General features: G+C 34.7%; 1 pseudogene; it reads right to left on the bottom strand.

Moving 5' to 3' along the window:
• Positions 1-9,492: 9,492 nt before the first annotated feature.
• LOC112469966 lies at positions 9,493-9,611 on the bottom strand (annotated as a pseudogene).
• Between the last annotated feature and the right edge of the window lie 18,220 nt (positions 9,612-27,831).

The following is a 27,831-nucleotide window of genomic DNA, read 5'->3' as shown; positions in this document are numbered from 1 at the left end:
TCAATTGCTTTATGACAGAAAAAAAGTAAAAGGAAAAGCAGTTCAATCCTTGGAATTTATAACAATTACATTTTTCCGGGTTTCAAAAGGTAATAATAATAACAGCCACAAATGGTAGGAATTTAAAATTCATCATTCTATGTTAAAAAACAATAACATGCTTTTGGATTAATAGCACCTATCATTTGGTATAGGTTTTTTTCCTTAATGAAAATACAATACTGACATATATAGGATTTTAGAGTCTATGAAAAAAACAGCAATTCATAATGAATTTGTTTTATTAGAAAATCAACAAGTATCTATTAGTATTTGTCAGATGCTCTAGGAAAAGCTCTGGGATTATTAAGTCTTCTTTCAGGGAACATAACTTAATTAAGGAGAAAATACAAATGTGTATTTCAAGGAAAAAAAAAAACAACTTGCCATTTATTTCTATTATGTTTCTTTAGTTTTTCCTTTGCAAACCTACTATCTCAAACCCCTGACCACTACATCCTTCTCATTTGCAGGAAAAGAGCTTCCTTAACACCTTAGCCTGGGTTTCCCTGAAGCAAAGTTCAAGAGGAGGACCTTGTACATGAAATCCATTTAGAGATAACAGAGACAGGACAGAAAATGAGAAAAGAAAAAAAAATAAAAAGAAACACAGTATGATACTATGGTATAGAATTCACTGCTGTGGGCAACTGAGACTCGACTCTGCCTTTGACCTTCTCAGACCTGTCCGCCCTACAATTGAATGGGAAAGTATTTTCCTTTGGATCCCAATCCACACTGGCTAAGGGTTGCCCGTGGGGTTGTGAGCTATCCCACACTTCAAGACTGCTCAATGGGCTTGTCCAACAGGCTGTCAGAGAGCCTGGGAGGAAAGTGAAGAGTGTGTACTCGAGACACTGTCAGCATGAACTGAACAGAAGCCCACTCATAGCTGTGCCAAAGCCTTGGCTGAACGGGAGGACCACCTCTGCTCGGTTACTCCAAGATTTCCTCCTTTGGTACCTGCTCTTTCCTTATTCCCTCCGCAGTAAATACAGACACTGTCCTTCCTGCTCGTGAATGCTGAGCGTTCCACTACACCTTGGTCCATCCCCTCCCATCAGTACGTAGGTAGCTAAGCCAAGTCACTCACGAACTTTACAAAGAAAAAGTTTGCCTGTGTTTTTTTTTTTCGCTCTGTCAGGACCCCCCTTTCTACCAAGGTCCTCTAAACCACGGCTCCAGCAACCTTTAAAAGTACATTCTCTGCTTAAATCATCTAGAAAGAACACCAAACCCCTTCACATGACCTACATGACCACGCTGAACAGAATGTCTGCTGTCACTCCAGCCTCACCTCAGAATATCATGTGACTCTTGGGGCATTTAGAGCGAACTGATCATCTTGAGTGGCTGTATTCCTTCCTTGTCACCACAGATCATGCACCCAGTTCCCTTTTCTTGAATATCTCTTTCTCTTTTCTCACCGCTTAGTTACTTTTTAACTGTAAATAAACCTTCACACGTCAATTTAACCGACTTTCTCTCAGGAAATGCTCCCTAACTCAAAGACATCAGCTCCTACTACAGTGATTTTTAATAGCACTTTATCCAGATTATGTATTTATGTGATTGTGTTATTAATATATTCCCACACCATTAATCTATTAGATACAGAAGGGCATTATCGCTATTTTTGTGTTTGTGCCTACCTTTGTATCCTAGATAGGTTCTTCAGTGCCTGTCCCATAATAATAACTCGGTAAATATTGGAGAATGGAAAGAAAACATAAAAGTATAAAAGCTTAGATATTAAACTGTATTCCTGTGAGTATAAATAAACTTGGTATTTTAAGGAAGGTTGAGATCTGTTTTAGTTCGAGTAGTCAGAGTAAGCTTAGGGGAGCACACTCTGATTAAATTGGCATTGACACTATATTCCTATATGGAAATGAATGAAAGAAAATCATTTTATGTTTGGGATTAAAAGATTAGCAAATATAAAGATTCAGAGATGAATATTCCATGCCGTATATAAAACATATGAGGTCAGAAAATCTGGAAATAAAGATATATATTGATCATAGTAAAATTAGTCAAATCATTTAAAAAAAGACCCTTAAAAGTCTGGAAATCCTTAGAATATCTAGCTGTATAAATGAGAACTACTCAAGGATTCTGATCAGGAGAGACGGATGATTAAAGTAGCAGTTAATTAAGATGTATAATCAAATAATATGGGTAAAATGGAGAGAAAATAGTGAAAGGTAAGCCCGATATCAGGGTCTTGTGTTAATCTGCATATGGCTGCGATGACCAGGTGAGGGCATTAAAATGGCAGTGAGAATCAGGAGTTATTGCAAAAAAAAAAAAGATTTTACCACATTAGATATAGAAAATGATGTATAAATGAAATGAAGCATAAATTAAACATGATTTTAAGAATATTTGCTCTGGGAGAAAAATTAATATTGGTAATTTTAGAGATTATTAAAATGGAAGAAAACTTTGACGAGAAAAGCACTGAGAAAAAAATAAAGTTGTTACAAACCAGACTGAGAGTACCTAAGGGAAAATTCGTATCAGACACATCCAGAACTTCGAATTCATATCTCGACGAATACCAGGAACTGAGGTCTGAGAATGAAACCACCTAATGCAAAATGGGACATTGGTAGGTTATAAATGGCCACAGATTCTTTACAGCTCTTCCCTCCAAAAGGGGAGACCAGTTTTCCCATGACTCGAACCTCGATTGTCTTGATGACTCTCTTTTGACGAATTGAATGAGGTGAAATTGCGCAATTTTTAAGCCTGGGTTTTAAGAGGTTTGCGACTTGCACCATTATCACGACTAAACATTGCCACAATGTAGTTCAGACAATAGCTAACGTCCACTGCCACACGTGTGAATGAGGCCGTCGCAGACTACACAGCTTCAGTGGATAAGCTAGATGACCACAACTCCATGAATGAAACAAGGTAAAATCAGCAGGATAGACCACCACATGCAAAAAGTAAAACAGTTTTTACTAAGGCACTAAGTTTTAGTGTAGTTATTACACAGCAATAGAAAACAAATTATATATCCCCCAAAGTGAGTGACATCTAATCAAAACCAAAAGTATGTGGCAGTGGCTTTGTGTCCAAGTAGTCAGAGGCTAAGAAAGTGGCCATCGAACTTCTGGTGGCAGCTGAAAATCAGAAAGGAAATTAAAATCTCGATGTAGTTGATCGGTCTTTTCACTTCTGCCTATTTTTAAGAGGCATCGCAAAAATGCTCCTTTAATAATTAGAGAAAATGGCATTCATCTAAGGGTTTTTAAAAGAGATAAAACTTTATTTTCCAACTAGCATTGTTCCCTGTGCCTTCTAGGGAAAATGAAAAATGGAGGAACATGGAGGTGGCATGGAACAAATGCCTTTCGTCTGAACACCAGACATAATTATCATCCTAATATGACCTTTTTCTGAAGCCTGATGATTTCAGCGGTTGGAGCTGCCCTTAGTATTTAATTATGAGATGTGCCATCATTGGTAAATAGAATTTTTAAATGTCAATATGTGTGAAGAAAGATATTAGGTAACTTATGAACCTTTGGAACTTAAGTCCATATTTCTCTGGATAGAAAGGTCTTGAAATGCTCCCTCACAGAAGAGATGAAGCTAGGAAATAATTGACCATAATAAAAAAGCTGGTGGCTGCCTCCTGTGATGGTAATTAAAGGATTATTTCCACTGGGAAATAATCTTTGTACAAAGAGGATGCTTCAAACTATGAGGACTGTGCTTTGCCACAGATCTTATTTTATTTTTTATGGTGGTATCGATATGGCAATAAGGGGAATGGGATTCTAAAAACAAATTTATGAGAAAACAAGAGCTTTTCCTGACAACCACAATTCACAATTTTTGAAAACTAAATGCACCTTTTGATGATGGCAGAATATTGGTACATGACACCAGCTACTCTTCTCCCCTTTGAGGGCAAATAGAAGAGATGGACAAAATTTAAGATGAATTCATTTGAAGATCGTTAAAGAAGCAGACTGATGAGGAGGGCTTAATGTCATCCTGACAGGGACGACGTTAAGTCAGCCCAGGTCTTGGGGATGCATTTTTTGGGGGGTGTTTTGTGTTTTCATTTTTACTGTATGTTATTGTGGTAAAAACACAGCATGAGAGCTAACTTCTCAGCAGATATTCAAGTGTACAATATAAACTTCGGACAGTGTTGTAAGGCAGGTCTCTAGAACTTATTCATCTTGCTGAACTGAAACTTTTTTCATGTGAATTAGCAACTTCCCATTTCCTTCTTCGTACGGCCCCCCGCAAACCACCACTCCACTCTGTGATTCTACGAACCTGACTCTTTTAGATACCTCATCGAAGTGAAATTATGCAGTATGTATCCTCTTGTGACCCGATTACAGGGTAAGTCTACACTTAACGTTATGGATAGGTTCTGTGGCTGTAGGCAAAAAGACACACAGCAAAACCAATCATACCACAGGCTAATTGATATAAACAAGAGTTAAGTTCCTATGGGATCTCATCGACATTATACAAAACGATGTTGAATGAAAGGGTGTTATTCGAGGATCTGCTATGTTTCACTTAGCATAATGTCCTCCAGCTTCATCCATATTATCACATCCCGCAGCCTTTTTAAAGCTGAATGATATTCCATTGTATATATATAGCATTTTCTTAATCCAGTCATCACTTGATGGACATTTAGGCTGCTTCCATGTCTTGGCTATTGTGAATATAGCTGCAATGAACCTGCTAATATCTCTTCAAAGTCCTGATTTCAATTCTTTTGATTAAAAACCCAGAAGTAGGTTGATGGATCACAGAGCAGTTCTATTTTTAGTTTTCTGTTTCCACAGAAGCTACACAATTTTGCATTCCCACGAGCAGAGTACAACGGTTCCAGTTTCTCCATACTTTATGCCTAAGTATTCTCCAATTCCTCCTCAACACTTGTTGTCTTCCGATTTTTTTGATAATAGCCATCCTGACAGGTGTCAGGTGATAGCTCATCATGATTTTGAATTGCATTTTCCTGATGATTAGTGACAATGAAAATAATTTCATTTATTTGATGGCCATTTGTATATCTATTCAATCTTTAGCCCATTTTAAATCAGGTTATTTGTTTGCTTTTTGTTATTTATACATTTTTTGGGGAAATTAACATCATATTAAATATGTGGTATGCAAACATTTTCTCCTATTCCTCAAGGTTGCCATGTCAGTCGGTCAATTGTTTCCTTTGCTGTGCAGAAGCTTTTTTGGTTCGGTGCCATTCCTCTTGTCTATTCTTGCTTCTGTCGAGTAGGTTTCTGGTGTCCTATCCATGAAATCATTCCTTAAATCAGTGCCATGAAGCTTTCCCCCTACGTTTTCTTCTAGGAGTTTTACAATTTCACTCTTACGCTGAAATCTTGACTTCATTTTGATTTGATTTTTGTGTAGGATGTAGAATAAGAGTCCAATTTCACTATTTTGCATACAGATATCCGGATTTCTGAACATCATTTTTGAAGAAACTATCATTTCCTTATTGTGGATTGTTGGCACTCTTTGCAAAGATTAACTGACCATATGAGTGTGGATTTATTTCGAGGTTCTCTATTCTGTTCCATTGGTCTATATGTCTGTCTTTATACTGGTATCATACTGTTTCAATTACTGTGTCTTTATATTTTTAAATAAGTGTGATACCTCTAGCCTTGTTCCCCTTTCTCGATATTGATTTGTCTGTGGTCTTTTATGGTCCCATATGATTTTTAGACTTTTTTCTATTTCTATAAAAATACCATTAGAATTTTGAGAAAATTACCTTGAATTTGCAGATTGATTTTGGTAGTATGGACATTTTAACAATATATTAAGTCTTCCAATCCATGAACACAGGATGTCGTTCCATTTGTTTGTGTCTTCTTTAATTTCTTCTATCAATATTTAGTAGTTTTCAATGTCTTTCGCCTGCTTAGTAAAGTTTATGCCTACGTATTTTATTATTTTTGGTGTTATTGTAAATGGTAAAAGAGTCAATTAACCAGGAAGATAAAATAAAACAATTATATACGCACCCAATATCACATTGATTGCCCAGTATGTGGTAATTTGACTCGTACTTTGCAGCCTTGCATAAAATGATGCTTTAAGACTTTTTTAGTAGATAAATAGAAAATGTGACTGGATAGGGCATTAGAAAGAGCAGTGAGGCACCTCAATATTTTTTCTCATTTTATAAATTCCAAACAACGCGATGAATATATACGTACATCAGAAATTATTTCTTTTACAAATGAGGTGACATTTGTTACATATACCCTGATCTTCCTCAGGTTCTGGATCCCAGTGAACTAAATCAGTTCTCCATTTTTTCTGGTTTACATTTATGCCTGAATGGGTAGCATTTTAAAAAGTGAACTTTATGAAATGACTCTCAGTGTGGTCTCCTCTGTGATAGAACTGAAACTTGCAACAAAATCCAGTTTACCTGTTACAACCAGCTGTTGGCTTATTTATTTTTCCTTTTCAATTCTTGGACCCAAAACTTGTTGCCAGAGGCTCTCTCTTGGTCCAAGCCTTCTGTCACTGAATTTTGTTCATTTGTCATATCACAAATATGTAAGGTAATTCCCTGGAAATGGAAAATTTAGTGAAGGAGTAAGTTGAGATGGGGGCTGGTTATCTTCTTCCTTTGAGGTTGATGCTTCTTCCTGTCTTGTGGGGATACTTAGAGATCCATTAATAATCAAAACAACACCTTTCTTCTCAGTGAAGTGATCACCATGACAGTAATTTTGGTTGCTTTGCAATCTATAGGCTAACACTTATTTTCTAGGCCTGAAAGGTGTTTGAAGAAATCAGCAAATATGTGTTGCTGAGACCAGAAAAAGGGGTCAGCCAAACTCTCAGTGTTTTGTGCTAACCACGGTCTGCTGTTTATTTCCATTGCTCTCTGGCTGTTTCTGGGCTGAACTTCGTTTCATTTCAAAAACCATATATCAGAAGCAAATGCAAATGGAATATCACCTCTCAAGGATGGACTGGTTTACCTAAAATTCTTCTCTTAGATTTCTACCTCTGCAAAGAACTATAAAGCAATGTCGGAATCCTGAAGATAAATCTTTCGATCATACTACTTACAAATAGATAAGTGTTGACAATTAGCCTGAGGAAAAATCAAGAAATAGGTGACATCAGGGGACTTTTACTTCACTCTGTCTCTGTAGTTTTTGCTAGTGCCTGAGGCAAGGCTCCAGATGCTACACAGCAGAAGCATCCTCTGGCCTCTGGTGGATACTATTACATATGCCTTCTAATTTAGAGAAAATCCCTCCCTTGATTCAGTCTAATGCCTCTGAGTCTGATAGGATGGGAAGCTGACAGAGCAATGCCAGGACTCTGAATCTCTCAATATCCTATATTTAGTGAGCTAAGTCTGTATGCGGTAGCTGAACTTTCCCGATGCTGAGTCACACACAGTCTTTGTTGTCTCTCCAAAGAAGATAACCGAACAGAGGGTCTACCTAGTAATCATTTTCCTGCTAGTCAATCTCTACAGTTTTTTTCCCCATAAATTTGTCAATGTGGAAAATAGGATAAAATTTAAGAAGTTCTCAAAAAGAAATGCTGGACCCGGTTCTTTCTATGAAATCTCATAGGTGACATCTGATTCAGCTGCCTTCTCAATGGTATAGCTTGTACTCCAGATGTTTTGGGAAAAATGTAACCACTGTATTGCATCATACATCAAAAAAAAAAAAAAAAAAAAAAAAAAAAAAAAAAAAAAAAAAAAAAAAAAAAACAGAAAAAAAAACAACCTTGGTAGGCAAAATTTTCATGGGAGAAGTAGAATTTGAACTGGGCCTCTTATAATATTTTAGATTTTAATAGATTATGGGTACTGCTGAAGACATAGAAAATGGGTGGTTTTCAATGAAAGAAGATGATTTTGTATTTTGACAGATTATTTTTTTTATATTGGTAATACTACTTTTTGTAGAAATAGCCAATAAGGTAACTGCAAACAAGGAACTAGAATGCTGGTATGTGGGTCTCATAACTTTGAACAACAATCAAAATTAGTGAAACAAATCAGTAAACTTTGAAAATGTGAAATATCCAAATGTGGTCAAATAAAATGTCGCAGTATATTTATTGGATGCTGGATCCAAAGCAAAATTAGTAAACTGAGGAATTTGAGAACTCACAGTGAATAAATACTCCTAATATGGGTACAAGCACTCTCATAGGATCATAGACTCTGCTCCTTTCCTGCCTTCAGAATCTCCTGCAATTTCCTTCATTGGCAAACTTTACCATTAAGGAAAAGGACTGTAAGAAATACAGTGTCATTTCCCCTTGGCGTTGTCCCCTAGTGAGAACATTTCTTCCCGGAGAATAAAGAGCTCTAAATCATCAGAGGCCAAAGTTGTATTTCATTAGCTTTCACAATATGAAGAGTGAGTCCTGAAGACAATGCAGGATGTAACCTGAGATACTTGCAAGCTGTTTTTTCTGAGTCTGCAGAAGCGCATGCCACCATTTCATCAGGCAGGGAGTAGGGTATACGGTAGGAACCATGAATTCATGGGCATAAGCCAACTGTTACACTTCATTTGCTCTAAAACCCTTTTTCTTATTCAGAAGCAATACTGTGGGAAAATTCCTAACAGCGAGTAGAGCAATCTCCAAAATGAATGGTGTTTTTGGCAGGATTATTATTGGCAGTGAAGGCAAATCCATCTCCAGAATAAGTGTCTATTCCAAAAAGAACAAATTGCTTCCCCTTCTGTGATAGAAGTGATTGAATATAATCAAACTGTCACCAGGTGGCTGGCTTGTTTGCTTGGGAAATATTACCATATTGGTGGCTCAGTGTCACTTTCTGTTGTTGATGTGTTGGGGACTCACCAGTACTTACAGCCACATCATCCACAGTGAGTTGAGGCCCGTGTTGTTGAGCCCATGAATAATCTCCAAGCCTGCCTCTGTGGCCACTTGCTTCATCAGCCCTTTAAAGCAATGAGTGGGGATGGCTGGGCAAAGAGCTGTCTTGTCCACGTGATTACCGAGAGCCTTGTCTGCTATGGTTGCCATTTGGTAGACATTACACAGAACAAAAATATCCTCACACTTTGCAGTCATTCCATGAGGTGTGCCCAGAGCCTCTTTGCTACTAGTTCTCCAATATTTTTCTTCTCAAGTCCGTGACCACTCAGCCAAGTCACTAGCCACTGCTCAAAAGTCACTGTGAACATAATATTTCTCTACTTCTTCTTCCAGTAAAAGCAGACCACCATGCTCACTCCTCAAAGGTCAACCCCTGAAAAACTTCCCTTCACTCGTGTTCTATGTCATGCCCGAATGGGGACAATGTTAGAATCATCCACTTTTATTTTTTAAATGGATTAATTATTTAATTTTTAGGCGAGGCAACCCTCGGTTGACCTCACAGATTGCAAGGACCTTGTCAGCTTACAAGGTCCTGGTCTACAGCACCTGGTCTTCCTAGGTGGTCTCCCATCCAAGTACTAACCAGGCCTGACTCTGCTTAGTTTCTAAGATCAGACAAGATCAGGCTTGCTCAGGGTGGCATGGCCGTAGACTGACTCATCCACTTTTAGGTATTCCTAGTATATCATGTGGAACCATCTATAAACCGAACATAAAATTTTTCTTCATCAGACAACTTGTCCCAGGAAATTCGTTTTCAAGCCCTAAGTGTGGGTTCCCGGAGAGAAGGCCATGCTTTCAGGGCCGATGCACGGGCGTTTCGGCCTCCTGCTCATGTGACTTCACTCTGCCTTTAGGATCTGTTCAAGACTCTCTGTGTTACCGGCCATCCGCCTGACTCTTAGAATTCTCCAGTCAGTCGAACAATTCAGAACCTGCATTAAATCCCCAACTTGTGCCAGATAAGGCTGGTTACTTCTCTTCAGATGGAATCCGTGGTAGATCGTTTCATTCTGCCAACCCTTCAGCTCGACAAAGGAATTTTCTGTTGTGCTTGCAAATCTGGGTAATTACTCTTTTTGTTGTGTACACTTGTTACTACATTATAGTTACTTAAAGGCCATGGCTTCTATAAAGAAATGCGCGTCTCTATAATTAATTAAGGGAAAGTAACATTATTCTTATTTTGTAGAATAGGTATGTGAGTCTTAGAACCATTAAGTGCCTTTTAGAAAAAAAATAAGTAATGGATTTAGACAGAGGCTGGAACAAAAATGCCTTTAACGTGATCTGATTTAAGCAGGGTAAAACTGGACAACTTTTACTGTAGAAAACTTTCAAGAATCTATGCATAAATGTTACAAATATATCTGTTTAATCGCAATGTTTTAATAATTAAAAAACAACTTAAAGAAATCTTAAATTTTATTCAATTTCTGCTTAATACTTCTTGGTGATAATAAATCGCTACAAATACACTTACTTGAGTTCAGTTTTCCTTTTATTACCATTCTAGAAGTGAGTCTAGAGATCTAGTGAAAAATAAATTCTATCTTATGATCTTATTTTGAAAAAAATGTCAGATTCCTGTCTTGATTCTCTTCTTCCAGACAAGTATCCAGCTCTATCTTTTGAGTCGTTCTTGTAAATTTATTCTAGTTCATAATATTGGCCTTTATTTACGGTGACTGGCCTTTATTAATTTGATAATAAAGCAGAGAACCCAACGTAGCCTTTCCCAAAGGTCTTCAGAGAAAAATTATTTTTCCAATGTTACACACACAGACACACACAGAGTTTGTGGTTAAATAAGTTTGTGAAACAGTATGTTAAAATATGTTCAAGAAATTTTGTGTACTCCAAGATAATGGAGGTCAATGCCTAAATCCTCTTCTAGATTATTATTGTCTTGCCTCTCACATTTAGATGAGCGATTGACCTGAAATTGCTTATAGTAGTTTGACATATGGTACAAGCTCCATTTTTTTCCCCCCAAACCTTTGCCCACAGCTATACAGTGCTGGGTTTATTATAAATCAAATGTCCATGTATATCAGGTTCTTTTTGTAGACTCTCTGTTATGTTCCTTTTGTTTTTTCTTGTACTACTGTCACATTATCTTAATTACTGTAAATTCATTATAATTATTAAAATTAGAGCAAGGCCTCCCACCTTAAAGATTGCTTCACTATTATGCCCATTTTCATTTCTACTTAAACTTTATAATAGGCTTGCCAATTTCCTCAAATACCCAAATATACATAGGCCAACTTTATTGGGGAGTTTTTATTGGCTTTGAATTTGATTTATTAATCAGTGTAGTGAGAACTGCCATCTTTCTAATCTTTGAGATCTATTTTTCCATTTATTTAGTTCTTTACATTTGATTGTTAATTTTCTGTGAAGGGGTATTAAAAAATTTTAAGATCATCCCCAGATACTCAATATATGCTATATCTATTGACTTTAATATATTAATAGATCTTTGATAATGCTGTGATTATTATAAACTTTCACAACTTTAATTTCTTAACTTGAAGGTGATATATGAAAATCTAACTGGTTATTTTTATTTTTTTTTTATCCAGCAACTTTGTGAAAACTGTCATTAATTCCTATACTTAATTATATGTTCTTTTAGATTTTTTTTTTTCAAATGCAGCCATATAGTTTGCTTTATAAATGAATTCATGCTGGATACACTTTACATGGATTCCATCTCTCTCTTTCTTACTTTGCTTGTATACATAATCATTATAATTGGAAAAAAAGTACATGGGAATACTATAGCAGATTATATATCATACATAAATAATACATCATATAATAATCAACATTTCCATAATCATTGACTATCTGAAAACATAGTTTTTTTCCTTTATCCTCTCCGTATTTGGCTGAACTGAAGTCTACATAGAATTCCCCTCAAAATTCTAAAGTAGCAATTGATTGAATGTGTTCTTCAATAAAAGAGCTATTATACATACTACTGTATGTACGGAGTCAGATGTACATACTATTGTACGTACGGTAATAGATTTCTTCGGGTGATCACCTTGTGAGATATACAGATGTCTAATCACTATGTTGTACACCTGAAACCGATATAACATTGTATGCCCACTATAACTGAAAAATAAAAATATTATTAAAAATAAAGAAAAAGAACAGAATGTGTGAGAGTCAACTCAAAGAGCTATATAATATTCTCAAAAAAACAAAGTACATAGAGGGCATTATTGAAATGTGGAAGACATTCTTTCAATGAGTTATGACTTTTTGGCGTGATCTCTGTTCATAAATAAGATCAATACAAGTGCCCGTTAGGGAGACAGCGTCTTTTTTAGTGTACTGCTTTTAAAGTAATTGTTCAAAGATGTCAACCATCATATCAGGTTAGATCTTATCTACAACAAAGCATTTTTGAATATCAATCACATGATAAATTCCTGCTTGAGTTTAGTTCCAAGCAAAAGGTTATCCAGTTTTGTTTTTATCTTACCTTCTATTTATTGTTCGGCTAAACTCTGACCATAATTTTATATATCAGTGCATCTCACAGTCCTGCTAATATCTCTCATCTCTTCCTCTATAAAATGAGCTTTGTGTTTTTTAAAATTCTAATAGCCAGGCATATTTTTATTTTATTTGGTCTGTTACACTTTCTCAAATTCTTATGTTAATAAATAAAATTTAAATCTAAACTAAGTGAGCGGGAAGTGTAAATGTAATCAAATAAAGTTTTAAAAAATATGATAGAGTAGAAATAACTGAAAATTACTCCATGAAGATTAAGTATACCTGTAAAGTAAGTTGTATGGCTTAAAGTCATATGTGCCATATTTTATTGAAATAATCTCCCATTGTTAACTGTTTAGTTTTTTTTTTTTCTGATTCTTTTACAATAACCCTCTATTAAGTACCATTGTAACTATGTATCTGAACAAAAAGTTAAGCTCTAGGATAAATTACTAAAATAAAATTGCAAATTCAAAAGATATTTATAGTTTTATTGATCTTAAGAAATACTTTCAAGTTCTCCCTTTTTAAAAACAATTTATTTATTTAAATTAGTTTCCAGTACATCGTACATTGGTTAGACAGCTATATAGTCCATTGGGAATAACATATACTTTATGAGTTTCAGAGATATATGGACTAAAAAAATGGATTTGTCCAGCCTCCATCCTCAAAAAATATGACAGGTACGCTAATGATTAAAATGAATGTAAACCCATAAATGTAAAAAGAACAAAGTGGGTGGGGGGAGGGTTACCATACTGAAGGAGTTCTCTATTTTTTGTAAAAATTAAATCAGATGGAATCATACTAGTAAATTTGAAGGAATACCCATAACTCCCAAATTCCAGATTACGGTAGATGGGAAATATAAAAATAAGGGAGTCTGAATTGCACGGCTGGGACCCGGAAAGCCTTTCTGCTTGGAATTAGCAGGCAGCAGAAGAGGACTGAAAAGAAGTGGTGAAATGCAAGGTGATGCCATTGGCCTTGGAGAAAGCGGGGAGGGGACGGAACAGGGTGGGATTGAGCCCATCCCCAAAACAATTAAATGAACACCTTAGAAAGAATTAACCCTGCTATACTGTATGCTATTATTCCAGAATAAAGTCCTTCTAATTTTAAATTTGTGGGGCCTCCCATTTCAAATATAGTGTTCCATCATTTCGGTATGAAGGATAGTCTGCTAGTCAACAAGCTGTGCTCCTGTACTACCCTATTAAGCACCTTATCCAGGAGAGAATGCGAGTGGAAAATTCTAGCCTGCACACCTGAAAGTTGAGGAGATAAGACGTACAGCAGCTAACTCTACTAATAATCCTTTATTCCGACTTAAAATGAAAAACCAAGGATTAGTAGATATTTGAAGCAGATCAGCAGCATGAAAAGAGAAAAACAAATCGAATACACAAAAATGTGACCCCAAGTGGAAACAGAGTCCAGTTACAGACAGAAGAGAATTTTTAAAAGTGTAATATCTTCAAGAGTCCTAGACGATGCTTCTATAAAACGAGAGTTATGAGCAGGATAAAATAACTCCAAAAAAGAACCTTTGGAAATTAAAAATACATTGACAAAGTAAAAATAAAAATCAATGGGAGGATTAGAAGATAAATGAAGTATTCTTTTAGTACATATATGTGAAAACATAAAAAGAAAAAGCCTACAAAAGAAAGTAAATTGGTCAAGACATCAATCTAGATAGCTCAGTATCTAAGAAGCAGGAGTTTCAAAGAAAAGTATTAAGGAAAAAATGAGGGAGGCAGGAGAGAATTACTAAATAAATAATATAAGAAAACATCTCAGAACTAAAGAGAGACCTGTTTCCACATTTAACAGGACCCACTAATCACTGAGCTCAATAAAGAAATAATAATTCAAAGGCACATCACAGAAATTTCAGAAGACCAAGTATAAAAAGAACATCCCAAAAGAATCCAGGAGAATACTAAGGGAAAAAATTATGATAAAGCAATTAATGTCATAAATACTTCACATTTTTCAGTCAGCATCTTTGAATACTAAAAGAAAATGATAATAATTATTCCAAAACCTGGAATAATTATTTGGAACTTAAAATTTGGTCCAGCCAAGCTATAAATCAATAGGAATGGCACGATAAAACCATTTGAGAAATTCAAGAAATCAAAAAATGTACCTCCCATATACAATTTTGGAGAAGGTTGTGTGGGGATATATTTGCACAAAACAAATTGACAACCACAGAAGATAAATATGAAATAAAAGAAATGATGGATTTAAGGAGCCCAAAGCAAATCAATCCTTTCTAGATGTCCTTGTGATAAGACAAATGTAAACAAAAATTTCCTAAAATAAAACAAAACTTTTCCAGAAAGTCATGTGTATGGATATAAGGCAAATTGAAACGTTTGAAGCTACTGATGGTATGAAAGAAAAAGGGTCTATTTGATTGACATATGCTTTTCTTCTCTGAGTAGCACTGGGATTGTGACACTGGACCCACATGGAAAGAACCACAATACCATCATACTTCTTGGCTTTTCAATGTCAAATATCTACACGATCATATATTTAAACGGTGGTTTTCGGCTTTTAGAATCAATTTGCAGACAAACACAACAGAGTGTGGTTTTAAGATACAAATAAGTAGTAAATGTAGTCAATTTTGAAATATTACATTAAATATAATTAGCACATGTTAAGATATAGAAAGTCAAAAAGGATGAGTCTAGAATAGAACATGAATTTTTACCTCTTCATTTAGATAATAAGAACTCAACGTATATAGAAGAGAACAAAAATAGAAGTTTTATTATATTATTGAAAGTTTTAAGTAAGTATTCTCAACATATAAGTAAACATAAACATGAAATTTAAGAGAGAGAATGGAGATGAAAGAGAAATGGGACTGGATTTAACCGATGAATAATGCTAGGTTCGAAGGAGTGATATGGAGAAAACCATGAATGAGCAATACTTTAAGAAGCAATAAATAAATCAATATAAATACCAGTATGAAAATAACAGTTGGAGATGCAGTTAGAGAACTAAAATGAGACCTCATAGTACTTAAATGCTTTCTTCTGTTAGAGTCAACTACTATTGTGTAAGAAGTGAAAATCTTTGATTTCCTCAATAGCATCCTTCCTACCAAAGGAAATAAATTGAAATTGAACACTCATATAACCCACTATTTTAAAAAAGTATATATTTTTATGGATGAAATGAGTTTTCTCTTAATAAAAAAGAAAGCCAGCCAATTGAATGAAGAGGAACCTTAATGGATATAAAATAAAAAGACATCAGTCAAGACAGAGAATAGAGAAAATTCCTTTATTTCTAGGTAGAGTACAGGATTCAGGAAGTCTATGCACAAGTAAAGGACTTCAAAAAGTGTTGCTGACTCAAATGCCAAATCGTGATGGAGTACAGCGAGAGGAAGATAGAGATTCTGTGATTAGCCACAGCAACGAATCCACCATTTGGAAATGAGCAATAACTCAAGGTCAGAGACAGTGTTCCAGCCATTAATTCAGCTTGTCATTATTTTGCATACTTTGTATGATGTAGAAGCAAAAATTATAAAGGTTCTTGCCCTCAATTAAATATTAGAATAGAGTATTTCTTTTTTTCTTTTCTTTTTTTAAAGATAGAGTATTTCAATTACATAGAGAGGATTCCTAAAACAACTTGATCAAGCACCAAATGGGAAATGATGCTATTTACTTTACTTAATGATTAATTTACTTTAAATGAGATTATTTGGTGGTAAATATACATTATTAAGACTTAATAAATGTAGATCGCCAAGATAACATTGCTGGAGGAATGCTGAATTTTCAGTTTCTTAATGTTTATGTGTATAACAGTAAAACCTTAATATAGCCATAATGTGCTTTTATTCTATTATAATTTAGTGAAACTGATTTTAATAACTAACTAAGTAGTTTCAATCAAATATTAAGTCTCTAAATAATGGCCTCTGCTAGATTATACCACTTACGTTGATTTGCGTAACTATAGATATTAAAAGTACTTTCTGCCCTAACTTTGTGTGATATGGAATGATCAGAATCTTTTTTGCTTTTCTTATTTGACTTGTAAGAATAATACTACCTTTTAAAAATATGATATATTGATATTTTATACTATTAATATTGTGTTCCATAGAATTATCAAATTTTAAAATTGAATCCTAATAAATCACTTTCTCTCATATCTCAGTTTTCCGGCTCCCCAGTGAAAAACAACAAACTTAATGTCACTGCTTTATTTCACCAGTGGGAAAGAAATTATTTTAATACCTCAGTGGGGTACTCAGTAGAGGCATACTATGCTTCTTAGTCACAGACTGAGAGAAAATATTTGCAAATGATACATCTGATAAATAACTTGAATCTATAATATATTCTTAAAACTCTCAAAACGCAAAGAAACAATTCAATTTTAAAATGGGCAAACATTTAAACAGACTCTATACCATAGAAGATGTACAGGTGACAAAGAACACATGACAAGATGCTCAAATCATTAGTTGTTAATGTAAAGCAAATTAAAATCAAAGGAAATGCCATTATAAACCATTAGGATGACAAAAATGAAAAATACTGAACACATCAAGCATTGGGAAGAATGTATATAAATGGAACCCTCTTATTTTGCAATTGTATGAAACTTTGGAAAACCATTCAAAAGTTTCTTGAAAGTTTAAACATACACCACCATATGATCTAGTCATTCCATTATAATATTTGATGTACAATAGCCAACTAGAAACAATTCAAATCTCCACCAACATGTGAATGGATTAATAAATAAGTATATCCATATAATGGAATAATATTCAGTAAAACAACAACAACAACAACAAAACAATGGACTATTGATAGGCCCTCAAATATAAATTAATGAAAAATGATACTGCATGAAGAAAAGCAAGACAAAAAGAGTATATGCTGTATGAGTAATAATCTAAAATTTTAGGAAAGGCAAATTTATGCACAGGAACAGAGGGGGAGCGGAGATCAGTGTTTGCCTGGGGAAGGAGGCAGGGTGCAGAGAGAGGAATTTTTTTTTTTTCTTTTTTAATGATTAGATTCATTTTCTTGATTGGCCAGCAAGGAAATGGGGACCTTTCCTCTACAGCCACAAGGAGATAATTTTACTAACACAAATGAGCAAAGAAACTGATTCTCCTTAGACCCTGCAGAAAGGAAGCTTGCTGACACTTCATGTTAGCCCTGTGGGACCCATACCACCTTTGTGACCACCAGAACTGAAGAGAGTAAATCTGTGTTGTTTAAACCGCTCCGTTTGTTATAATTTGCTACAGGAGCAGTGGATACCTACACCAAAGCTTACTGACTCTATCTCAGAAAAGGGTTAAAAAAATACCTACTTCAGATAAGTTGTTATAAATGTACTAAAAATACGCACATGCACACACAAACGTACTTGAAAAACTTATGATTACTAAGTCCATTTCATCTTAACTTTAATATCCCTCATGAAAACACCGGGAGTAAAAGTAATTTAAATTTAGAACAGAAAATACCACTGGGACTTTATATTTATTGAAATATAGTAAACACTAATATTCCCTCATTTCGATTTAATAGCAATCTTCGAGTGTATGCTTTATTAGTTTAACCTTTATTAGATTATTTTCAAAGGGCTTGGGAAATGTATGTTTATGTAGAATTCAAATTCTCGATATCTACTGCTCTATTTTACTTAAAGAAAACCAGCGTTAGATTTTAAGGCTTTTAATCTTTAAAATAAAGCAATCTGTTACGGTAGATTTTATAAGGCATGCTTTAATGCCTTCTGTATCTCTCCTATCCTAGTTTTCAGGTCAAAGGCAGAGAATTATAACCACCTGATGGCTAGAAAGATTAAAGACACAAGACCCAAAAATAACTTTACTATGATCATAAAATCACCCTGTGCAGTATCATTGGGAAAAAAGAAACTATGTCTAAAGTAAAATTACTCTCTTATAAACTAAAATAATTTACATCTAAATAAGTGAATGCCATTGTGTGTGTGTGTGTGTGTGTGAGAATTTTGGTCCTTGCATTATTCTTTAACAAACTTGAACACTCTCAAGAGTGAAGAACCTCTGAGAGGATCTATGAGGCAGATTGCTTTATGTACTCTGAGTAAACGCACCAGGCAGCATCAAGCTGGTACCTTATGATATTCACACAGAAAGGCCCATGTAAAGTGGGGATGTCCATTCTACACCGAGTCTGTTCGCAGCCATTTTTTGAACCATCTTACAATACAACAATCTATGTGTAAATTCTGTTCTAGTCTACATAATTATTCAGAGAATTCATTGTGTTTTAGTTTTATGATGTATAAGAAACCATTGCTGGTGATGAGACATCGCCAAGGAAGACAAGCTCTTTCAGAGGAAACTCATGGGCTTCTATATTTATTTAATATATAACAAATACTGATGTATCATCATATATATTTTATAGCAAGCTTCAAAGGTAAATTGAGCTAAATCAAAAGCTAGCAAACTATGGCCCAGAGGCCAAATCCAGCTGGCTGCTGGTTTTTATAAATAAAGTTTTACCTAAAAACAGCTATACATGCTTATTTACATATTGTTGGTGCCTATTTATGCTTATTGTTCATGGCATATTGTTTCACAGTACAGGAGAACTATTGAGTGGTTCTGGCAGAGACTAGATGGCCCACAAAGTCTAAAATATTTACTATTTTCTGGCTCTTTACAGAAAATATTTGCTGACTACCGATTTTACTCAAGGTAACCTGTAACTTTCTTTAAATGTAAACAAATATAACATTTGTTATATGACAAATATTATAAGTATTATATAACCATATAAAGTATGATAGACAAAGGGTGTCAAGCTTTACCTGTGAGGTCAAGGAAATTTTCCCAGAGGAGGTAATATTTCAATTGAGTCCTAAAGCATAAACTAGACTCTGCCACCTGGAGAAAGGGGGACAGGGCAATCCAAGCAGAGTGCATCACACGTGAAAGGACATAGAAATTGTAGTAAATATATACACAATGGAATATTATTCAGGCTTAAAAAAAGAGAGCGACTCTGCCATTTGCAACAACATGGATGAAACTGGGGGACATTATGCTAAGTTGAATAAGCCAGACACTGAAAGAAAAACCAAAAGAACTGCATGATCTCACTTAGATGTGGCATCTAAAAAGGTCAAATACGTAAGGGTGGAAAGGTGAGGAAAACTGGGAGATGCTGGTCAAAGAGCAACAGAGTGGCAGTCATGTGGGATGAATGAGTCTAGACATCTCACATACGGTGTGATGACTGTAGTTAAGAATATTGTATTTAATACTGGAAATTTGCTAAGAAAGTCGATTTCAGGTGCTCTCACCACACACACGCAAATGGTAATTATGTGAGGAGATATGTTAATTAGCTTGACTGTGGTAATCATTTCACTATGCATATGTATATCAAATCATGTTGTACATCATAATATACACAATGTTTGTTTTTAAAAACAATAAAATGACATCTTAAGAAAAGACATAGCACCTATGTTCATAGGAGCATTATTTACAACCTAAACATAGCAACAACCTAAATGTTAAGTGTTCATTGATAGATAAATGGATAAAGACACAATATATGGAATATCATTCATTCATTAAAAAAAAAGAAGGAAATCCTGCTAATTGCAACAATATGATGAACCTTGAAGGTGCTATGCTAAATGACATAAGTCAGACAGAGAAAGACACAAGCTGTCTGATCTCGCATATATGAGGAACCTAAAAAAAAAAAAATCCTCATAAAAAGATCGTATTTGCGGCTACAGAAAGCAGAGGGCTGGAGGAAGTAGGGTTGGATGAAGATGGTCAAAAGGGACCAACGTCCACTGATAAGACACGGTGAGTGCTGAGGATGTCATGTGCAATACGATGACTACAGTTAACGATGCTGTGTGTATGTTTGAAAATTGTTAAGAGTAGGGCCTACGGGTTCTCATCACAAGAAAAAAAGGTTTAGTACTTATCTAAGATGACAAATGTTAACTAAACTCATTAGCGGTAATCGTTTCGAAATCTAAGTCAAATCATTATGCTGTATACCTTCAACTTATACAGTGTTGTATGTCGATTATATTTCAATAGAACTGGAGATTGAAAGGAATTCTATCAAAGTTAAAAAAAAGACATAGCAATTTGGAAGATATTGATTTATAGAAATAAATACAAGTGTTCTATTATATTCATGAGAAGAAATGGCGGAAAAGGGGATGGAGAGGCAGACTAGGTAAGAAAATGAAAGGTCGTTAATGTCACAATGTGTTACATATTAGTTTTATGTTATATTTCATATTATTTCTCCATGGAATAAACTTGTAACATGAACTGGAGATGACTATCACTGGAAATAGGAACACAAATGAGGTGCATAGCTCAAAAATACACAAGAGGATGGTAAGTTTTCAAACTGAGTTGGTGACGAGAGAGGGTGGAGAGGTAGAAATAGATTGACTAGGTCTTTAGGAGGAAGCTTTTCCAGCACTTAGTGACTGACTAGAAATATGGGGTTGGTGAGGGATGGGGAGAAAATGATGCTTTCTACTATCTAGTTCAGGCTAATTGATGCTACTAATCATTACTTGAGTTAGGAACAAAAGAGGAAGGAAAGGAACATGTACGTGGTGGAAAATATCAATCGGTCTCGGTTTGTAGAGACCCTTAGAGATTCTTTGGTTCATTTAAGTCATTCTGAAATAGCAAGTTATAGTTTTGTTCTCTTTTGTATGCATGTCTCCTCTTATTCTATAAGGATATTATTCTGCTTTTCATTCTTTTTTAGCTCATGATCACTTTATCAGGGGTTTAATTTAAATTTTTATGGTTTTGTGTGTGTGTGTGAGATATTTGTTCTTCTGAACTTTTAGAAGTACCTGTGCTTCAGGCTGCTTTTCTAATTTGAAACAGTTCCCTATTCTATTGTTTTCGTATAAAGACAAAAAAATATATGATTGCTTGTTTCTAAGACCCATTCAGTCTGTTCTGCTCCCTCTCTTTGCTGCAACATTCCTAATCTTTGTCACTATTATTCCCCTGCTTTTTAAATTTTGGCCATGACCAGGAGTTTCTCCTCATTGTGTACTCTTGTCCTGGAAGTCAGCTCTGGCTGACTAGCTTCGTAGGGTAACAGGGGCTGCCTGCCACCAGCTACTCTGTGATCAACTCAGATACTTTACAATCTCCAGCTACGCGATTGGGCTAAACCCCCTCAGTTGTAGCTGCTGCTTTTCAGAGAATAACTATGAAATATTTTGAATATTTCCTGTTTCCAGATTTGTCATATCCCTCATTTCTTTCTTCTGCTTTCTTCTGTAGAAAACTGATTCCATGCAGATTTTATAAACGTTGAAGGCTTTTTACTATATGTATGCATACCGGGGCCCTTGTCAATTAGTTTTGTTGTTCATATCTGAAATGCCTTTGAGTTACTGCTTTTGCTAATCAGTTTCTATGTCTGCTTAATAAGTGGACCCTGGGACACAATTCCATTGCTGCCATCTTCCCAGAATCTTCCACATACTATGTTTTCAGTTATTTGATATGGATGCTGCTAGAGATGAAATGACAGCCACACTACACTCCATGATGGTTTAGATTTAGAAAGAATTTTTCCATGTCCTTTAAGCAACATATAGCGATAGAGGTGATAATTTAAGAGATGAGTCATGAAGTCTGGCTATTTATATAACTTGGAAATTAATGGCACAAACTATGAAATTATGAAGTGCTGAATATAAAGATTTAGATTTTGCAAATCAGCCTACAAGACTATGTGTGACTTAAAACTGCGTATAAAGCCACCTACTGCATTTATTGCCACTGTTACTCTTTGCCGCACAGTTCAGGCTGGTCTTTCCCTTGTGAGTGTACAAATCACAACTGAACTGGTGCTTTCCAACACATCTGATTTGAGCAGTTCAGTCCATATTAATAATCAGCCTTGGGTTTATGTTTAATTGAGTGTTTAGTAGGAGCGTAACCAAGTCTCTTCCTCGTCTCCGATTATATTTGCTTTATTAGAGATAATTAGTTTTATCATGTAATTAAAGAGGCAAAAATTAGAAAGGCAGGAAAATAGCAATTTATACAGTCTACTTCTGCAGCTCATGGCTTTTAACAGCAGGGTAGGCAATGGGAAATACAGGGAAATTAAAAGCATAGTGAAAAGGTAATTTTCCAGTAAAACATTCACTAATAAAAGAATTTAAAAATATCACTGTTTTTATTTAGCATCATTTTAAACACATAATGGACTGTAAACAATATATATATACATATATAAATATATAATAACTCTCCTCCCTCTTGAGACCTCATTTTAATGTAAGAAACATAATTTTTAAAGTGTATGTGGTTTCAGAGAACAAGAAATTTCAAAAAAATTTATGGAATATACAGTAAATAAATAAAGCAGACATTGCTGCTTAAAGAAAAAGTAAATGCATCCAACCTGGAGGGGACATCTGGAGCAGAAAGGGATAAAGGGAGAAATTGCAACTGGAAAGGCCAGCAACATTCTATTTTTTGACCTGGGCCATGAATACATACGTGCTTTCATATAATTATTTATTAAACTATATGTGTGTGTGTGTATTTTATATATTTTGCTACTTGTGTATTTTCAAAAAAGTAAAAAGCAATGTTGATTAAAAGAGAAGATTAATGTACGATGTATGTACAATACTAATTTAATCAAGATTCTGACACAGTCAGTCATTTTTTAAAAGGCATCTGGGTTACACAATTGTATATCCGAAGCTCAGAACCACATGTCTGGGCCAGCAGGTTCTGGCTACAACCTAAGAATTCTATGGGCCTCTAGAGATATTTCAGAAGACCCTAATTTAAGACACACTGTCTATAGACTTAGTTGAAGTATTTATATAAATGATATAAATAAATAAATATATCAAAAGATTCAAGCGTGACATTATACAGCTTGCATTACTGTCTTCAGCTAATTTTGACTAGTTAATATTTACAGGTCATAAAATAGTTAACTATAAAATAGTGCGATCTGAAAAGTAAGTCTTCTAACTTCTGTACTTATCAGACTCCCCTTCCAAAAGTTAGTGATTATTAGCTGTTTCTCTGCTAATGAGATAGTTTATGTACATATAAACACATATATCAATTTTTTACACAAATAGAGTGAAATATATACACTGCTCTGTGACTTGCTATTTTCATGTGACAGTAACCGATATATGTGCGGCTGCCTCATGGCTTTCAAAGAACAGTATAATGGCTTTTACATTCGTGTATTGTAGTTTTTCAAATGTGTACATGGTGAGATAATGAAAGCATCATACCATTAAAAAGGAAAACAGAGAGAACACGAAGGAACGTTAGAAAATATTTTAAATGTTATTGCTGAAAAATTAATAGAGAGAACGCAATATAAAACAGAAGATACATTTTGAAATAAAAACAAAACTACCAGCAATATGTGGCAGGGCTTATTTATCAGAAGAGGGGAAAAGCAGAAGGACTGTGAATGCAGTACCTGCCAAATGCTGAGAATGGTACAGAGACACTGAGAAATAAAACCTCCGGCTCCCCGGCCCTCAGCAACGCGAGAGTAATTGCCTGATGCTGGGAGAATCTGGAAACTGTGGAGCACTGAAGATAACTATAGTAACAACAAAAAAAAACCCCCAAACAGCTAAACAAATGTCTATATTGGCTCCACTCATCATTGTAACAGCCTGAAGGAAGAAGAGGTAGGCTCGTCGCCAAGCGGAAATATTATGCCTCGGGTTCTAGCATTCCCCTTCACACGATGATCAGCATTGAGTAAAAAATTATAAGACACAATAAAATGAGAAAAAGAGCAACGCATCTTTACGTATGGTTCTAATAACTACTGTAAAGAGATAAAGGAATTCACACAACTAGAGCCAGACATGGTCTTAATATCACAACTGCTAAACCGAGATTATAAATAATTATGATTCGTATTTAAAGGGTATAGAGTAAAAGGCAGACACTGTCATTGAGCAGATGAGAAATTGCAGAGGAGTGACTAGAACTATTTTTAAAAAGTCACCTACTATACTAGTAATAAAACACCTCACCATATCAGAAATAAGTAATTTCTTTGATGGGCTTTTTAGGAGACTGAATACCACTAGGCGAAAAATTAGTAAACTTGATCAATGATAATTAGATATTATCCAAACTGAAACCAAAAGAGAAAAAGAGTAAAAGCAAAACAAGCAAACAAATCAAAATACTGTCCATCAAGAGCTCATGGACAGTATTAAAGTATTAATATCTATGTAGTCCCAGAGGCAAATAGAGAGGAAACAGGAGAAGTATTTTGAAACTTTATAGACAAGAATTTTCCGAAGTCGATGAATTACAAGAAGCCACAGATGCAAAAGCTCAGAAATCCTATGTCGGAAAAGCACAAAGAAAACATAGCTGGGCACATACGCAAGCGAAGACCCTAGAAATTGATCATAGAGTTAAATGTTAACACTCAAACTACAAAGCTTTTAGAAGAAAATGTAGGAAAAACCTTTATTATCTACAATTAAGCAAAGATTTCTCATTTATCATGCAAAGAACGCAAGAAACAGAAAAGAATAAATTCAACATCCTAATTTTAAAGTTCTGATGCTGGAAAGACACTCAAGTTAATATGAAGGTAAGACTCAGGCTGGGAGATCATATTTGCAAATGACATTTCTTATTTAAAAAATCAAACAAACCTGTATCCACAATAGAAGAATTTTTAAAATTTAATAAAACAAAGAGAAGCAGACATTTCACCAAAAGAAGTTATACAGATTACAAATAAGTCCATGAAACAATGGTTAATATCATGAACCACTAAAGCAATGAAAACTGAAATGACAAGAAAATTCTACTTTAGCTAAATTAAAGTCTGTCAGTGCCATGTGTTGACAAGGATGTGGAGCAATTAAAACTATCATACATTGCTGATAGGAATTCAAAATGGTATGATAAGTCTGGAAACAAACTTGGCACCATACATGCTACCACCCCTAACTCATTCCTAGAAATTCATCCAAAAGGGTGATGCACATATCCATGCAAAGACCTAGATGCAGATGTCTATCTATAGACGTTTCCTTCATAATCTGAAAAAGCAGAAACAACCCCAAATATCCTTCAACTAGTGAATGAGTTAAAAATGGTGTAATATTCATACAATAGAAAATAAATTCAGACATAAAAAATAGATACACGTATCAATGTGAATACGTCTCAAAAGCATTAAATTAAGTTAAAGAAGCCAAACTACAATAACTGAACAGTCTGACATTAATCTCCTTGAAGACAATGCTTAGTAGAACAACTGTCACAAAATATACTTCAATAAAAAAAATTGTTGAAAGAATGAATGAATGATCTTACAGAGCTAGATGTCAGATGGCTATGTAAAAAGCTGCCAGGTAAAACCCCTCATTATAAGACCCCTCTCCCCTACAATGAGCCATCCCGCCAGGGGAAAAGTCACACTCTTTGTTTCCGTATTTCTGTTAAGATACAAAAGATATATGCAGACATTAGAGAATACAGAAGGAATAAACATTCCACATCAGACTAATAGGTTCGAATGATCCAGAAATTTGTGTTGTTTTTTATTAAATAAAGAAACGAAAAACTTAGGTTACAGAAACTGAATTCATGTATATACCTGGGCAGCTTTGCAGTTAAGATTACCGTAGTCTACCACCTAGATGTAAATCTGCCAAAATATTTATTGAAAATACTGCCAAAAGCAATAATTTCATTAATGGAATAATAGTTGAATTTTATAATCACAATCTAGTATTATTTGTAAAAGTGAATCTAAATGCATTTATGACTGATTGGTTAACCTCACCTTGATTGTGAATTGTTTCTCTATTCTTTGCAAATAAATTAATTCTACTTTAGCTAAATTGAAAATAAACCTGATAGCCAAATGAAGAAATTTTCCTGTATATGACCTTGAAAATGTTCTGTAAACTCTCTCTACCTTGGGTTCCTCATTTGTAAAATAAGAGACAGCAATAATGCCTCCCCCAAAAAGTTCCTGTTGAATTAAATAAGTTAAAGATTGAAAAGTAACTAAAAGAAAATTTAGCTCAATGTAAGTATTTTATAAGTATCTGTGACTGATTATGACGATGGTGGCGATGACGATGGTAATGTTTCCTTTTAGAAATGGAAGGAGAGATTCATTTGTCTGCAATGTCCACTCAGGAAAGCAAATATGTATCTCAGATATTCTGGGAATACTGTCTTTGGAGACCACATTTTGAGTTCACCAGAATCTCAGGTTTTAGCAGTGACTTAAAAAGTCTTTTATCAGCAAAAGATATGATCCTGTCAATGGCCGCTACAAATGACTTGAGTTTTATATACCAATAATCAGTACCAACCATTCCCATAAAAGTCAAGTCTCCTATACAATTTCCTATGCTACCTAATACTTTGATTCTCTTTTGTGATTTCATGTTTCCTTCAAGTCAATTTCAAATATTCATTTAACTTGATTCCATCATAATGAAAACATACAGTGGAGAGATTAGAATATACTACTATACTCCAGAAGCTTAAAAGCCCTTAGGGATTTTTCAGGTCTTATTCTATAAACCCTCCACTTCCACACCCTGCAATGGCTTGGAATAGGTAGCATCTGAAGACAAACTTTGTATATTTTGAATTCTGGCCTAAAGCCAGCCTACTTTACTACTTAGAAAATGCTTTGAAGCCTGAAATTTATTTATTCAAGCATGAGCGCAAATGCAGTTCTACTGTTTCTGCAGACTCATATTGCTAATAGCTAACAGGCTCTTGTGCTTATTCATTTAACTTAAGATGTTCAAATTTCATTAAACTCGATTTCTTTTTCAACAAAAACAGCTAAAGAGCAAAATTCTATTAGAATTATGTCTAACCTTGTGTTTTTAACTACATCTTTACAGTCATAACTGTCACAAAGACATTTATCTCCCTGACCTCTTTTCCAAAGTTCAGATTTTTATTTCCATTTTCCTGTAGGATACCTATTTCTAAATTCACTGTGATAATAACAATGATAAAATAGGAAATAATAATAAGTACCATTTATTCAATACCTACCAGTTAGCTTGCACTCATGATTCATTTATGTACATTATCTGATTTGCTTTTCCAGTGAATTTAATAATCCTTTGAGATAGATATTTATTGCTATTTTGCTTTAAAAATACAGGGTCTGAAAGATTAAGTAATTTTGGAACTCTGTATTTAGCACGGACAAATATGTTCTCACCACCTCTCAATCAACACCTTGTAGCCTCCGTCTC

The sequence above is a fragment of the Pteropus alecto genome, unplaced genomic scaffold (assembly GCF_000325575.1).
Source record: "Pteropus alecto unplaced genomic scaffold, ASM32557v1 scaffold48, whole genome shotgun sequence".
NCBI lineage: Eukaryota > Metazoa > Chordata > Mammalia > Chiroptera > Pteropodidae > Pteropus > Pteropus alecto.
This window is presented reverse-complemented; position numbering and strand designations above follow the sequence as displayed.